Below are 14198 nucleotides of genomic sequence, written 5' to 3'. Positions count from 1 at the left end.
AGACAAGCAGCCGGAACAACAACCAAGGAAGAGATAATATTTAGGTAGGGACGATGACAGTGAGATTGAGGAGGAAGAGATGATGGAGTTGGACCCGGCCGATAATCCAAGGTGGGAATCGGGTCCTTTGGATGAGCAGCCGGATGAGTGGCAGCCGACACTATTTCATGATCAAATGAACCAGTTAAAAAACAAGGCTATTGCGTTTATCTGTGAGAGGGAAGTTAGAGAGGTTGAATTTGGGCCGTTTAATGTGTTTGCCCAGTTTCGCGCCTTAGGATGGGATGCGGCGCTCAGCTGTTACGATAAAGACAACAAGAACCTGTTTATGGATGAGATTCAAGAATGGATGGCAACTTTGAAATGCAACAAGTATGATAGGCCATCGCAGGTGAAGTTGACGGGCGAGGTTAATGGGATGAAGGTAGAAATGTCGTTTGATACACTACAGAAGTTGGCGAAATACGACAATCTACCTGCTCGTGATTACATGATCCCTAGTCTTGATGATCTGTTGATTAAACCGGTGAAACATCCGGGGTGGAATGATATGTTAGCGGCTTTGTTCATGCCCGGTACTTATAGTGGAATATTGTACCGGAAGAACTTGAAGATTGAAGCAAAATTGTTGTTAACTATTTGTATTTTGAATGTCATTCCACGAAGGGGAGATAAGCAAGAGGTAAGGTATCCAGAAATACCCGTTCTTTATTCGTTGCTTCATGGGTCTCCCCGCTTTCCTATTCGGTATTTGATTATGAACCATCTTTGGATTTTCCGAAACAAAGTGGGGAGAAGCATTATCCCGTATTGCCGAATTATTACGGGGTTGTTCAAATTTGATACAAATTTATATTTTTTGGGAATTGGTTGGAATGTCTCAATGATTATTCGTTCGCCGGAACCAGAAGTAAAAATTTTGGGTTGAAGCAGTTTAAAGCGATCACATCGGAGGATAGAGGAGCACCGAAAAGGCACAAGCCTTTTGATATTCAAAAGATGGGTATTGGATGGACCTACAATCAATCGGAAAGGTATCACAAGCTCAAATCGGAGGGTCAAAGATGGCGGGCATTGAAAGTTGATGCAAGGCTCTCCTACCGGGTGAAGAAGATGAACCGGAGAGTGAAGCGGAACCTCCGAGTGGGGATGAGGACTATGCGGATGAGCCTCACGGTGAGAATGTGGATGTGGGCCAAGGGGTCCAAGAAGGGGATATGGTGGTGCTTTCTATGACTACACGGAGCGCTCATACGAGCCGAATTGGGCATATGATGGTACTATGCAAGAGGTTATTGAGAATCAACGTCCTCCGTCATCCGTTTTTGATTCATGGTCGAGTTCGGAGCGTACTTTCTTTGATCACCAAACGATGATGAGTGCTAGTATGGAGCGAGCCTTAAAGCACAACTTTGACCGAACCGAATCGTGGAACCGTGCACATGCTTACTCCCATGAGTTAGAGATGAATGACCGATACGAAGATGATCAAGCCCGAAGGATGCATGCGGATTGGCATGCGGGGCGACCCGTGGTCGTGGATCCACCTCTGGTGGATTATGCGTCTCTACCACCATACGATGGTAGTATATCGTATCCGACCCCGTCGCTCCATCATTCACAGTGGCTAGACCCGCGTCAACAACAAGGAGCTTCGCAACAAAGTGGAAGTGGTAGTGGCGCATTTGCTTTCGGAGAATGGAACGAGATGATGTCTTCCATTTTCGGGCCTCCTCAACCGTGCTACTATTAGTCAGGTCGTGCTCCTTCTTGTATATTTTGTGAATATTTGTTGGTTTGTTATGTTTGTGGTCGGGTGGATGGGTGGTGTTAGTTTGTGTTGTTATGTTTCGGGTTGGGCGAGTTAGTGGTGTGATGTTGTTGAAAAAATATAAAAATATAAAAAAAATATAAAATGAAAAATACCAAAAAGAAATTTGTGGTTTGAGTTTATGAGCTTTTGGTTGGTGTTAAAGAGTTTAAGCGATCAAATCCTCCCAAAACCATACATTGGGGTCAATGTATCCCAAGTGTGGGGATGGGGGGAAATTTTGAGTTTTTTAAAAAAAAAATTAAATCAAGCAAAACAATGTGAGAATTTGAACACCTTGGACTAACCCCAAATGATGCACTGGCAACCCTTAATACCTTTTGTTCTTGGTGAGAGTTGAAGCCACACTTGTAAATAAATAATACTTGTCTTTGATGAGAGTGGCAACGGGTGGGGGTGCATTAGAACCTGTGCTTGAATATGGTTTGAGTCCTTAGTTGAATGTGAATGTAAAAAGGATAAGGGCAATTAGGTAGCCTCGTCTTGGTGAGTACGAGTGTGGAATTTGAGTGGTTGGACCTCATTAATTATATATATGAGCATGGTTGCGAGAGGGGCGGGGGTTTGGATATTTAGTTGCCCAATTTTGTGCCTTAAGCCTATCATTTGTTACCCCTTAGCTAGTCTCCTAAAATTTTACCCGACTTGACCCGGTCTTATAGTGTTAGTAGTAGTTTTAGTAGTGTGTAGATACGTTTGATGTTATATTGAAGGTTGCTTTGATAGCTTTGTAGTTGATTAATAAAAAAAGAGAAAAGAAAAAAAAACTAAAAAAAATGGAAAAAGCAATGAAAAGAAAAAAAATGATGTTTAGTTGTCTTGTATATAGAAGTTTAAGTTTGGTAGTAGTTGTTTGGTTCATTGTGTAATAAATGATCGGGTAAAGTTTTTCGCTACTACATATATATTCCATTTCCTACCCATTTGCCTAGCCTCGTTACAACCTTAAAGCCCCTTTGATTTGCATTCATATTTGGCACTTGTAGGAGGAGGACCGATTTAGGTACAAGCCTATAGTTGTTCAACCACCCGTTTGCCTTTCGTGTGTCTAGCTTACAAATGCTAGTGCTTACAGCGAGGGGTGTGTTATTTTGGGTGTTAAGAATGGGTTAGTAAAAGGACTACATGTTATTGCTTGATTTATATTGATCGCTTGTTTTGAAAATGGTTTTGATGAGTTTCTTGGGACAAGCAACAATTAAGTGTGGGGATGTGACGGGTGGTCCATAGGACAACCCTTAATGATGTTAAAAGACGAGTTTATCCCTCACTTGATCGCGTAATTATCTTGAATTAGATGAATGCAGTTGCTTATGTTTCAGGTACACTTTGGAGCTTAAAATGGATAAATAGCTGCTTTGGGTGGACTGGAGTGGAACGGGTCAAGCATGGAAGGAAAGAAGAAACAAAACAGAAGATTCAGGGGTCCACCGTAACTTACGGTGGCTACCGTAAGTTACGGTAGCCCTGAAAATCCCCAGTTTCCACCGTAACTCAGTAAAGATCCACCGTAGTTGTTTGAAGTCTACCGTATCTTACGGTAGCTACCGTAAGTTACGGTAGAGGTGACGAGGAAAAGTGTAACTGCCTCATTTAAAACCCTTTTCATGTGCCTTTTCACATTATTGATGATTGGAATGTTTTCTCTGCACTTTGGGGGCGATTTTGGCTGGTTCTACTTGGTTCAAAACAATTCTTAACATTTGGTATTGATTTTTGATTCGTATGAACTTGAACATTGATGTTATGATGATCAACCGAACAATGTCTGGCTAAATTTGTGGTGATCATCTTAGGTGAAGGTTTTCTACAACTCTTGTGTGTTTGTTCCTTTATTTCTAGAATGATAACTTTGTGTGTTTGCTTTGATTATCATGGTGTATGAATCTTTGATTGTAGCTTGTTAATTGGTATTTCAATTCTAGTCTAAATCGTACGTTCTTGGTGTCGTTGACAATCGAGATATCACGGGAAGGGTTAGGGTTGGATATTGATTGATTGATCATCGGGAAACAACCTCGCATTGATATAATCCGAGTACTTTGTTCCCTTTTATCACAACAATTGTTTATACACGAGTTATGTCTATGTAACTCTTTCTATTTGGAATTTCGCACAAGTGTTAAAAGAACTGAATCCTAAGATGGTCATTGTTCTCATAATCTGAATTAAAAATCCAATCTTGATTAGTAAGTAGTTGATAACTTAGTTTTTTAAAAACAAACAATCCAAATCATTGATCTTTAATTTCTGCATATTAGGTTAATTGTAGTTAAATTGCAAGACTATAGAATCAACACATTCTCCACAAACTCCCTGTGTTCGATACCCATTTACTGCTATCTACTAGTTGTAATTTGGATTAAATTTGCGTGTACTACGACAGCACGTCACGGATTCGGATATGAATTTCAAAAATTTCGGATAATCCGATTATCCGATATCCGGAAACTAATATTTTTTTATAAATGTATATAGTATATGAGTCTTTTATTTAGTTTGAAATATAGTAAAAAATAGTAAATAATCGGTTTCGGATGTGGATTTATGAATGTTTTTAGTTTTCAATGTTGGAAATTTGGAAAATCGAATATATGTTTTTTTAATCTATGCACGAAACGGATTATTTTTAATAAATCTGAATATCCATTAGGATATCCGAACCCGTATCCGAAATTGCAGATAGGGATTCGGATATTAATATTCACTATCCGAAATTTTCGGATATCCAATTTTCAGATATCCGAAAACCGGATCATCCGATCTTGAACACCCTACCCAGAGGTAAGATAATACCCCACTTCCACTCTTAATTATTTGACCATGTCAAATTGACTAATTTTTCCCAATTTTGTAACAAATCTAACATGAACGGTTATCAAACAAACCAATACAAATCCAGGTTAAAATTCTAGATGCGTATTAATTTTTTTATTAGAATGCAGCGAACAACACAGCAAGAGCCAAATATATGATAAAAGATTTGAAGATGAAACTTTGGTATTTATCTGTTGTGATTCAAGTAGGATAAATCTGGAAAAATGGAATAAGGGTATGTTTGAATCAATCTAACAAAGTGTAAAAAATGTCTTAAAAATCTTAAACAAAGTGTAAAAAATGTCTTATAAATCTTAAAGTAATATAACATAACCCTGTATGTATGTATAGTCAAAATGAAATATAAGAAAAATCATGGTAATGTAATGGTATATAATTTAATAGCCTAATCGGAATTGTAAACCATGAAGAAGTAAAAAAAAAAAAGCTATAAACATAGAAACAACGTATGTGAGAATCTACTAAAAGGAGTTAGAAATTATTTGTTGCAGTGGAATTGAAACAATAATGTCTTTAGAACATCAAAAGTCCATTCTTATAAAATAAAATTTTGCCAAAAGAGAAGAACCGTTTGGAATCATCGTCTATTGATGATTAAAACATTATAATGTCTTCGGAACATCAAAAGTCCATTCTTAAAAAATAGGTATTTTTAAAAAAATGGACAAAAATCTTTAAAAGTCTGTTGAAAACAACTGTTTTTAAAACATCTGTTTGGCAAAAGATTCATCCACTGTTAAAAGGTATTGTCTGTTCTCATAATTTCTGTTTTTTGTAACGACTGTTGAGATGCTACTGTTGTCAACATCTGTTATTCCCAACAACAGTTTCCAAAGATTTGTCAACCATTAACACAATAGAAGTTCTGAACATTCTTAAAAAATAGGTATTTTTAAAAAATTTGACAAAAATCTTTAAATGTCTGTTGAAAACAACTGTTTTTAAAACATTTGTTTGGCAAAAGATTCATCCACTATTTAAAGGTATTGTTTGTTCTCATAAGTTCTGTTTTTTGTAACGACTGTTGAGTTGCTACTGTTGCCAACATCTGTTATTCCCAACAGCAGTTTCCAAAGAATTGTCAACCATTAACACAATAGAAGTTCTGAACATCTGTTATTGCTCAACAGATCTTTGTAAAATGTCTTCAGAACATGAAAACTCCATTCTTAAAAATAGCTATTTTTTAAATATTGGAAGAAACTCTTAAAAATAGCTATTTTTCAAATATTGGAAAACTCCATCAACAATGTTTTTTTTAGGTTATTATTGCATCATAATCATAAGTCTTAATATATAAAATCAATTTAAAACCGATTATCAGTGTTTTCATAGTATTTGTTGATGTTTTGAATCAACTTCTGTTTGGATAAAAATTCATTCACTGCTGAAAGGTATTGTCTGTTTTAATGAGTGTTGTTTATCCTTGCGACTGTTGATTTACCACTGTTTACAACATTTGTGTCCGATGAAGTGGTAGTAGCCTTTGTTTGCCATGTAGATTATTGTTGGTGTTTAAATGAAGAGGTTTTTTTTAAATTTTTTATGGCAAAAGTTTAAAATTTGTCCTTTCAGTTTCTTGATATTTAATTTTATAGTTTTCCCATAAAAATTTATTTTTTAAATGTTTTAAATTAAATGGCTGTTGATATTTAATATCAATTTATTTGTTTATATTAAAAGTCTGTTGAAAACAACTGTTTTCCAAACTTGTGTTTGACTAAGGAGTGCTGACTTACTATTGTTGCATAAGATCTGTTGTTGCCCAACAGTGGTTTCCAAACACTGCTGAAGGGTATTGTTTGTTCTCATAATTTCTGTTTAATCCAAGGACTGCTGAGTTACTAATGTTGCCTAACATCTGTTGTTGGCAAACAGTGGTTTTCAAACAATTGTCATCCATTATCAGAGCAGAGGTTCTGACGTGGATAGATGTTAGCCATCAGATCTTTGTAACTTCTGACACGTCAGCATTCACTTTTTCACTTTATAAACCCCTGTTTCATCCCCAAACAGAGGTTTTACTTTCGTCTCGAATTTAAAATTCATCAGAGCGGTTTCCACCTTATTCTTCAACACTTCTTCGTCAACCTCTCGCAACTTTCAATTCCGATCATGGCTTTGATGTTGAAAAATCCGCATAACTACCTGGCTATTTTTTAGAAAACCGAGAACAATACTCTCTATCATTCAATGATTGATGTTCTTACATCATTAAAATATAAGGTCATTCTTACCGCCGACGCACCCATTTACCAAGAGACGCTCTGCGATTTTTGGTCAAATGCGAATATTGAATAACAAAACAATGTGGTCGTAAGTATAACTTCAAAAGTCGGAGGTGAATCGGTTGCTGTTACCCCCCACTACCATATCAACAACAGTTGAGGTAAACGACTTGGCAGGTAAGACATCTTTCCTGAAAAATGAGATTCAAACATACTTGATTGGGAGGGGATATTTAAAGGTAATTTTCCACCACCAATGAAATTCCTGTTCCATACTCTCTTAATCTGTCTCTCAAATAAAACTACTTTTTTTAATGAAATACCTTTGAAAATTCAGTCATTGGGGTATGCAATTTTGACAAATACTGATTTTTACTACTCCCAGGCACTGTTTGTTGATTTGGTTGCAAATTTGAAAAACATTAAAAAGGGGAAAACTGCTGCTATTAAAAAGGGGAAAACTGCTGGTTTTCTTATGTTTCCTAGACTATTAAGCTACTAACTGCAAAAACATGTTTCTCAAAAATCTTTTGAAAAAGGTAAAGCTATTAAAATGAATAGTCTAACATCTGAAACTTTTACTCGCTTATGGCTAAAGAGTCAGATGTTTCCAAAACTGAAGCAGAGGGGAATGAGGAAATTTTAGATGAGTGCACAACTGCTCCTCAAACCTCTGTTGCTGAGCCCACTCCTCTTGGTGATCACAACACTACAACCACTGCTGTGAAACCCCCACCAACAAAACTCAAAAAGACCAAAACAAAATCCAAAAAGCCCATCGAAACCAGCAAAACGAGTCCTCTGGAAGATGAGATCCCATAGGTTAACCCTGTGACAACACAGATGTCACTACAAACCACTGTTGCTACTTCCTCACAACATGTGGAAAGATCTCAACCCATAAACCAAACTCCTCATGATTCCTCACAAAAGGAACATGTTGTGTTCACAAGGACACCACAATATGATGTCATACCCTCATATGAGAGTATACTTAAAAGCCCTTCTCCCGGGGCAATGTCTCTTTCGACAGCAATCCCTTCATCTTCTACTCCACCAAAGTTTGTAACACTGCTTCAAGCTATTGACATTCAGACTGATAGCAATCCCTCCCACGAACACTTTACTGAGAGTTTAACTTCAACAATAGCTATGTCTGAACCTTTTCAATTACCTAACCAAGAAATAGTTGAGGAGGCTACACCTCTTGAATTTCAGCAAATTCTTGATGGTATTTCAAGTGGAGCAGCTACTACAAATGTCAAATCTACTGATTTACATTTGGACAGTAGTTTCATCGGTCAGACTCCCTTGAAGGCAACCACTGCTGTGTCTATCAAGGTATCCACTGGTGAGTTCAAGTTAACCACGGGTGAGATCACTAAGGTAACCACTGATGCAGAGGGAAGTCCCAGAACCAAGAACAAGGGTCGTCTGCTAATGAAAATTTGGAGATACCTCCTCTTTCAAAAGCAGGTACAACCACCTCTGGTGGGAATTCAGATGATCCTATTAAGTTAGGTGATGGATTAGAATACCAGGATTTGACGGAGAGGATATCTAACTTGGAAACAACTGTTGCTGATATGAAAGATCAATTGAAGCAGTTGGTGGATGCTTTCAAAAGTCGACCTTCTCATCAGCATTTATGCCAAGAGCTTTGGAATTCGGTACAACCCATTCTTTCAGCTCAAAGGGAACTGGCTAAGATTCAACTTAATTCCCACATGAAGCGAATTAGAGTTATGGTTGAAGCAAGATACAAAGACACACAAGCTGACATCAAGGGCATAAAAGAATGCATTGCAAAGTTAACTAGTACTACCCCTGCACCTGTGTTTGAAAAAGACGATGAAGATGATGTTGAAAAGAGGGAAAAGGATTCCATGAAAAACTTTGGCAAACCAACACCAAGGAATCAGCCAAAACAAAATCCAAAGCATGCCAAGCAAACTTCTGCAAAATCTCCTGGAAAATCTGATACTGGTAAGAAAAAAGGGAATTGATGATACCGTTAACAAACAGACAGATAAGGAGATTGAACGAAAGCAGAAGAGGAAGCATGCAAAAGATGAAGTGATCAATATTGGAACCTCAAATAGAAGAAAATCACACAAATACAACAAATCTCCTATTGTTATATTTCCTAAACCAATATCACCACCAGAAAAACCAACCACTGCTATGAAACTTAAAACCACTGCTGAACCTAAGAAGCCAGATTCTAATACACCTAAAACAAAACTCTCACCAGAAAAACCACCTATCAAAAAGCAGAATACAAAATCCTCATCACCACTACCAATGTCCACTGAAACAATTGTTGATGCAACAAATGTTTCAACACATGTTAAGACAACAGCGGTTGAGACACCAGTTGTTTCAACAGTTGTTAGTCAATCCACTGATTCTACCCAATTTCAATTCCCATCACAATCAACCCTTACACTCATAGCACATTTTTCTTCCCTAACTCCTCCTTCTCCAAAATATGTTTACACAAGAAAGAGAAAATTCATGGTGCATGAAGAAGAGAAGGAAGAAAAAGATATATCCGCACCAATTCCGTGATCAGCTACTCCATTCATTCAAACTTCACCCAAACCGTTCGTCCCACCTCCATCAACAAAGATCAACCCATTGGCAGTAACTTTCCCTCTGGAACTGCTTGCAGTTCAAGATGAAATGACTCAATTTTACGCAGAGAATGATCCATCTAAAAGAACCTTCCCATCTCTTCATGGATTCGAAACTCCAAAGAATATTTATGAATATCTAAAGCTAAAGGGCAAGCAAGCAGAAGATAAGGAAAAAGAAGAGTGTAAAGGGCTAGGAGACATTAAGTTATCAGGTCGCATGCAACATTGGCTTGGTGAAGTCAAGAAGTTGGAAGATTTTGCTAGAGACCTGAGTAAGAATATGTCAAATCTGTCACCAAATGCTGAGCTATAAAAGACATTAAGGAATGATTTATTGAACATTATCATGGATACCAATCCCTACGAAGCCTACAGGTCTGATTTCAAAGACTGGCCCCTTGAAGCTCTTAATGAGGAAGTTAATAGAATTGAAAAGATGAATAAAGATCCTCAAATGCAAAAATCTGCTCCCAACTGGAAACAATACAAAAAGGTTGAAGTGGATGAAGTGTTGAAGTACAAGAGAATGCAGGCAGAACTTGTAGCAGCTAAGTTTGGGACTGCTAAACAAATTGGAAAATGGTCTAGGCAGTATATTGATCGAGCTTACAATAAGTTAGAAGAGCAAAGAAAGACAGATCCATCCTTTCCTAAAAAGCCAGTATACAAAGAAGAAACCACTGTTAGACATCGGCAGACCATTACATCTAAAAAGTTGTTCTCATCAGCAGATGTATCCATCGCTCCTTGAACCAAAGAAAAAGACAACAACTGATGGATGAGGAAGATGAAAAGAGAGAAGCTGAGTATAGCCAAGAGTCCATCAGAAATTAGTTACGATATGGATTGGATGATGCTTCATTGCAATTACAAGCTCAAGTTGCTCAAGCACTTCAGAAGTTGGCAAGCAGGCCTCAATCGCCAAACTCCTCTCAAATAAAACTTCTCCCAAGAAACCCATCAGTCCCAAAAATACTAAAGTGGAAGTCTGACAAACAGACCCATGAATTGACTTTGATCAAGTCTGATGGTAGTGTTGAAACGATATCAAGGGAGAATGCACTTGGTCTGAATCCAGTTGACCTCCAAGATCTTTTTAAACCTCAGCTTGATAGGGATGAAATGATATTGATTCCTTGGATTCTGAGCTCCAATTCAAAGGGTAAATCTAGGAAAGGTTGATGAGAGAATAAAGATCTGTTGATTTCTAATGTCTGTTGATTCCTTGATTTAGTTTTGCTGAAAGTTGTTGAGGCAGGTGATTGTGTGTTTGTAGTTAACGTTTGTTGAACCTTAAGTTGTATTCAAATTCTATTAAGTACCTATGTCTATAAATAGTTTATATTGTCTTTTTGGGTAAACAGTTAAATTGTATGTAACTGATATATTAACGATAATCTATGTTTATAGTTGTCTTTTAGTTATAATAGATAACATGTTTTGGTACAATATCTATACACGTATCTATATGTTCTGTTAATATGTGTTATGCATGGTTTTCTAAGAAATGACCCATGTTTGCACACAGGTCTTACCGCTAGTACTATATAATAAAATAAACTAATGAAGGGACACATGTCGTTCATTAAAGCCATCTATTTTTTAGTTTTTTTCCTCTCTATCCTACTTAATTATAAATAATTAATACTAATATTAATTAAAAGATAATTATAAAATTAAATTTAATATAAATTTAAACAATTCGTATAGGAGATAATATAATATTTTGAAATATTTGTTAGATTTCAAACTTATTTATGCTGAAATTAACAAAAGAGGTACACTAAATATAAATTAATATAATGTAAATGATTTATTTATTTTATTAAACTAAAGTAGGTAGAACCTATTTCAAAAATGTTTATAAGAGGTAAACAAAAACATTAATCAATGTTTATTGGTTCTATACTTTTATTTTCATGTTCAACCCTCAACTCAAATACAGTATTCACTATGTTTACGTGACATTTATAAAAACCATCGCCACAATCACCCCATCCATCATCTATCGAGTATATCCGTTAGTTTTTTTAAAGATATAATTTTTTATTAGATTCATTCAACCCGTGTAATAAATGAGCTTTTTTAAAGATATAATATTTTGATTATTTACTATACAAAATTACATTTATGCAATTCGTGTATACACCGGGTTTCTAAAATATAACTTTTTTTTATTATGTGGTATACAAAATTAGATTTATTCAATTTGTATAATACACAGGGTATATAAAGATATAACTTTTTATTGATTGGTATATAAAATTACATGTGCTCAACCAATACAATACATGAGGTTCTTAAAAATGTAACTTTTTTCATTATTTAATATATAAAATTAAATTTACTCAACCCGTACAATACACGTAGTTTTCTTAAAGATATAATTTTTTATTATTTAATATATAAAATTACATTTATTCAACCCATGTAATAAATGAGATTTTTAAAGATATATTATTTTATTATTTGGTATATAGAATTACATTTATTTAACCCGTGTATTACACAAGGTTCTAACTAGTATATATATATATATATAAATATATATATATATATATATATATATATGTAATTTTTAATTGACGCGACTTTTAAACGAAGTTCAAGTTGATAAGATATATGATATATTAAAAATAGTTTGAAGGGTTGTAACCTTTTGTAAAAATGTGATATATATAAAAGTGGTTTGAAGTGTTGTGACTTTTTGAAGAGATGTGATGGGTTGTGACTTTTTGTATGTATATGAAGAGTTGTGACTTTTTGTAAGTGTGTGATGTATATAAAAGTAGTTTGAACGATTGTGACTTTTTGAAGAGGTGTGATGGGTTGTGACTTTTTGTAAGGATGTGATATATATATATATATATATAAAAGTAGTTTGAAGGGTTGTGACTTTTTAAAGATATGTGATGGGTTGTGACTTTTTGTATATATATGAAGAGTTGTGACTTTTTGTAAGGTGTGATATAAATAACAATTAAGCAAAGGGGTATGTATGTATGGTTTTTAAAAATCGCAACTTTTCATTTTAAAGAGGCAACCCAAGTTGGTTTTTGTAGGGTTATATAATACATACAAATGAAAGATATTTTTCATATGTACATTGTCATACTTATAAGATAAAAATGACTTTGTATTAAACGCAGAAATAGACACATAACGTTTAACACGTTACCAATTTTATAGATTAGTCTCCTTCACACCACAAATATGTGAACCCTCATCATAATTGTTTAGCAGCTAGCAATTACTTAAAGTGATTTTGACATACATGATCGGTAAGCTACTATCACCCACTTTAGGCAATTAGGTCATTTACTCACATTAACTTATCTTGCCCTACAAAAATGGGTGTTCAAAACTGAATATCCGAAAATTCAAATATTCGAAATTTTCGGATATCAAATTTCACTATCTGAATCCGTATCCGAGAATTCGGACGTGAAAATCTTCGTTGATCTCATTAACCCTCCAAAGTGATATAAATAGTACCAATACAAGAGATAAAATCTCATCTAACTAATCTAGTATATTTACAAAGTAATTCTTGTATATTATTATTATATATATCATAATTTATATAATTTTTAGTATGTTGTTTCGACGTGCCCGATATAACAACTCTCCTAAATAAATTTTCGACACCCCTAATATGTTTAAACTGTCCCTATATGTCTTAAAACATACCCCGTAAGCGAAAACCGAGTCCAAATACCCTTACATAATTAAAAATAAAATAGAAATCAAGTTTTAGGGGCGCTCGGGGGGCGCGAAGACCCCCTTGTGTTCCTACGCGGGCCGCGACAGCTAGTCACCGGGGCGACACCCTGAGCTGCCACGTGGCAGCAACGTGTTGGAGCTAGGAGGTGAATCGGACAAGCTAGGGCCTACCCTAGCTACCCTCGCGGGCCGCGTAGCCCTTGGCTAAAACGTTCGCGGGGCGCGACGAAGTGTCAAACAGACACTATAAATGGATGCAATCGGTTGTTCAGTCGAAATCGTTCACCACTTTCTTTCTCTCTCGAATTTCTACAGAGTTAAAGTAATTTTCGGGCATAATACCCCCTTAAATAACGAAGTTCTGCCTCGTTGTAAGTATCATAACCCCCGGTTACGTATTAGATACGCTGCCCGATTGATCTAGGGTTCTGTAACGGCTGTCGTGGTTCTGCCTGACGTAGTCGTTGGAATACCGTCTCGGGGAGGGTATTACTAATGTAAATATTGGGTTATTATACTAACGTGTGTGCATTTGTGTAATTAATAGATAATCACCAGGAAATCCTTAAGGAAAACCCTAAGACAGCAATGTGAGTAATCTCCTTTTTGCAAACTGTTTTTACAAAACCTCAATTGTTTTAATTTATATTTAACAGTTATTGAGTATTTGTATTCTATAATTATCGTCGGTATGTTGGAGTTTCGTATACAAAATTTGTTACTACATTGTGAGTAGTAACATAACCACAAGTCGGGTTGACAGTACCGTGGGTGGTAATTAAAGTAGATGGAAACAAATGTAATTGCGCGACCACCCTCAATACTGTACAACGGTTTTTACATGTCTTGATTAAACTGGGATTCACTCACCAGTATTTTCCACTGACAAAATGTTTTTAAACGCGTTTCAGGTAACAAAATGTGAAAGCCAAATAGAAG

This window comes from Helianthus annuus, chromosome 3, assembly GCF_002127325.2.
Source record: "Helianthus annuus cultivar XRQ/B chromosome 3, HanXRQr2.0-SUNRISE, whole genome shotgun sequence".
Taxonomy (NCBI): Eukaryota; Viridiplantae; Streptophyta; class Magnoliopsida; order Asterales; family Asteraceae; genus Helianthus; species Helianthus annuus.
The sequence above is the reverse complement of the archived record's forward strand: the minus strand, read 5'-3'. Positions refer to the sequence as shown.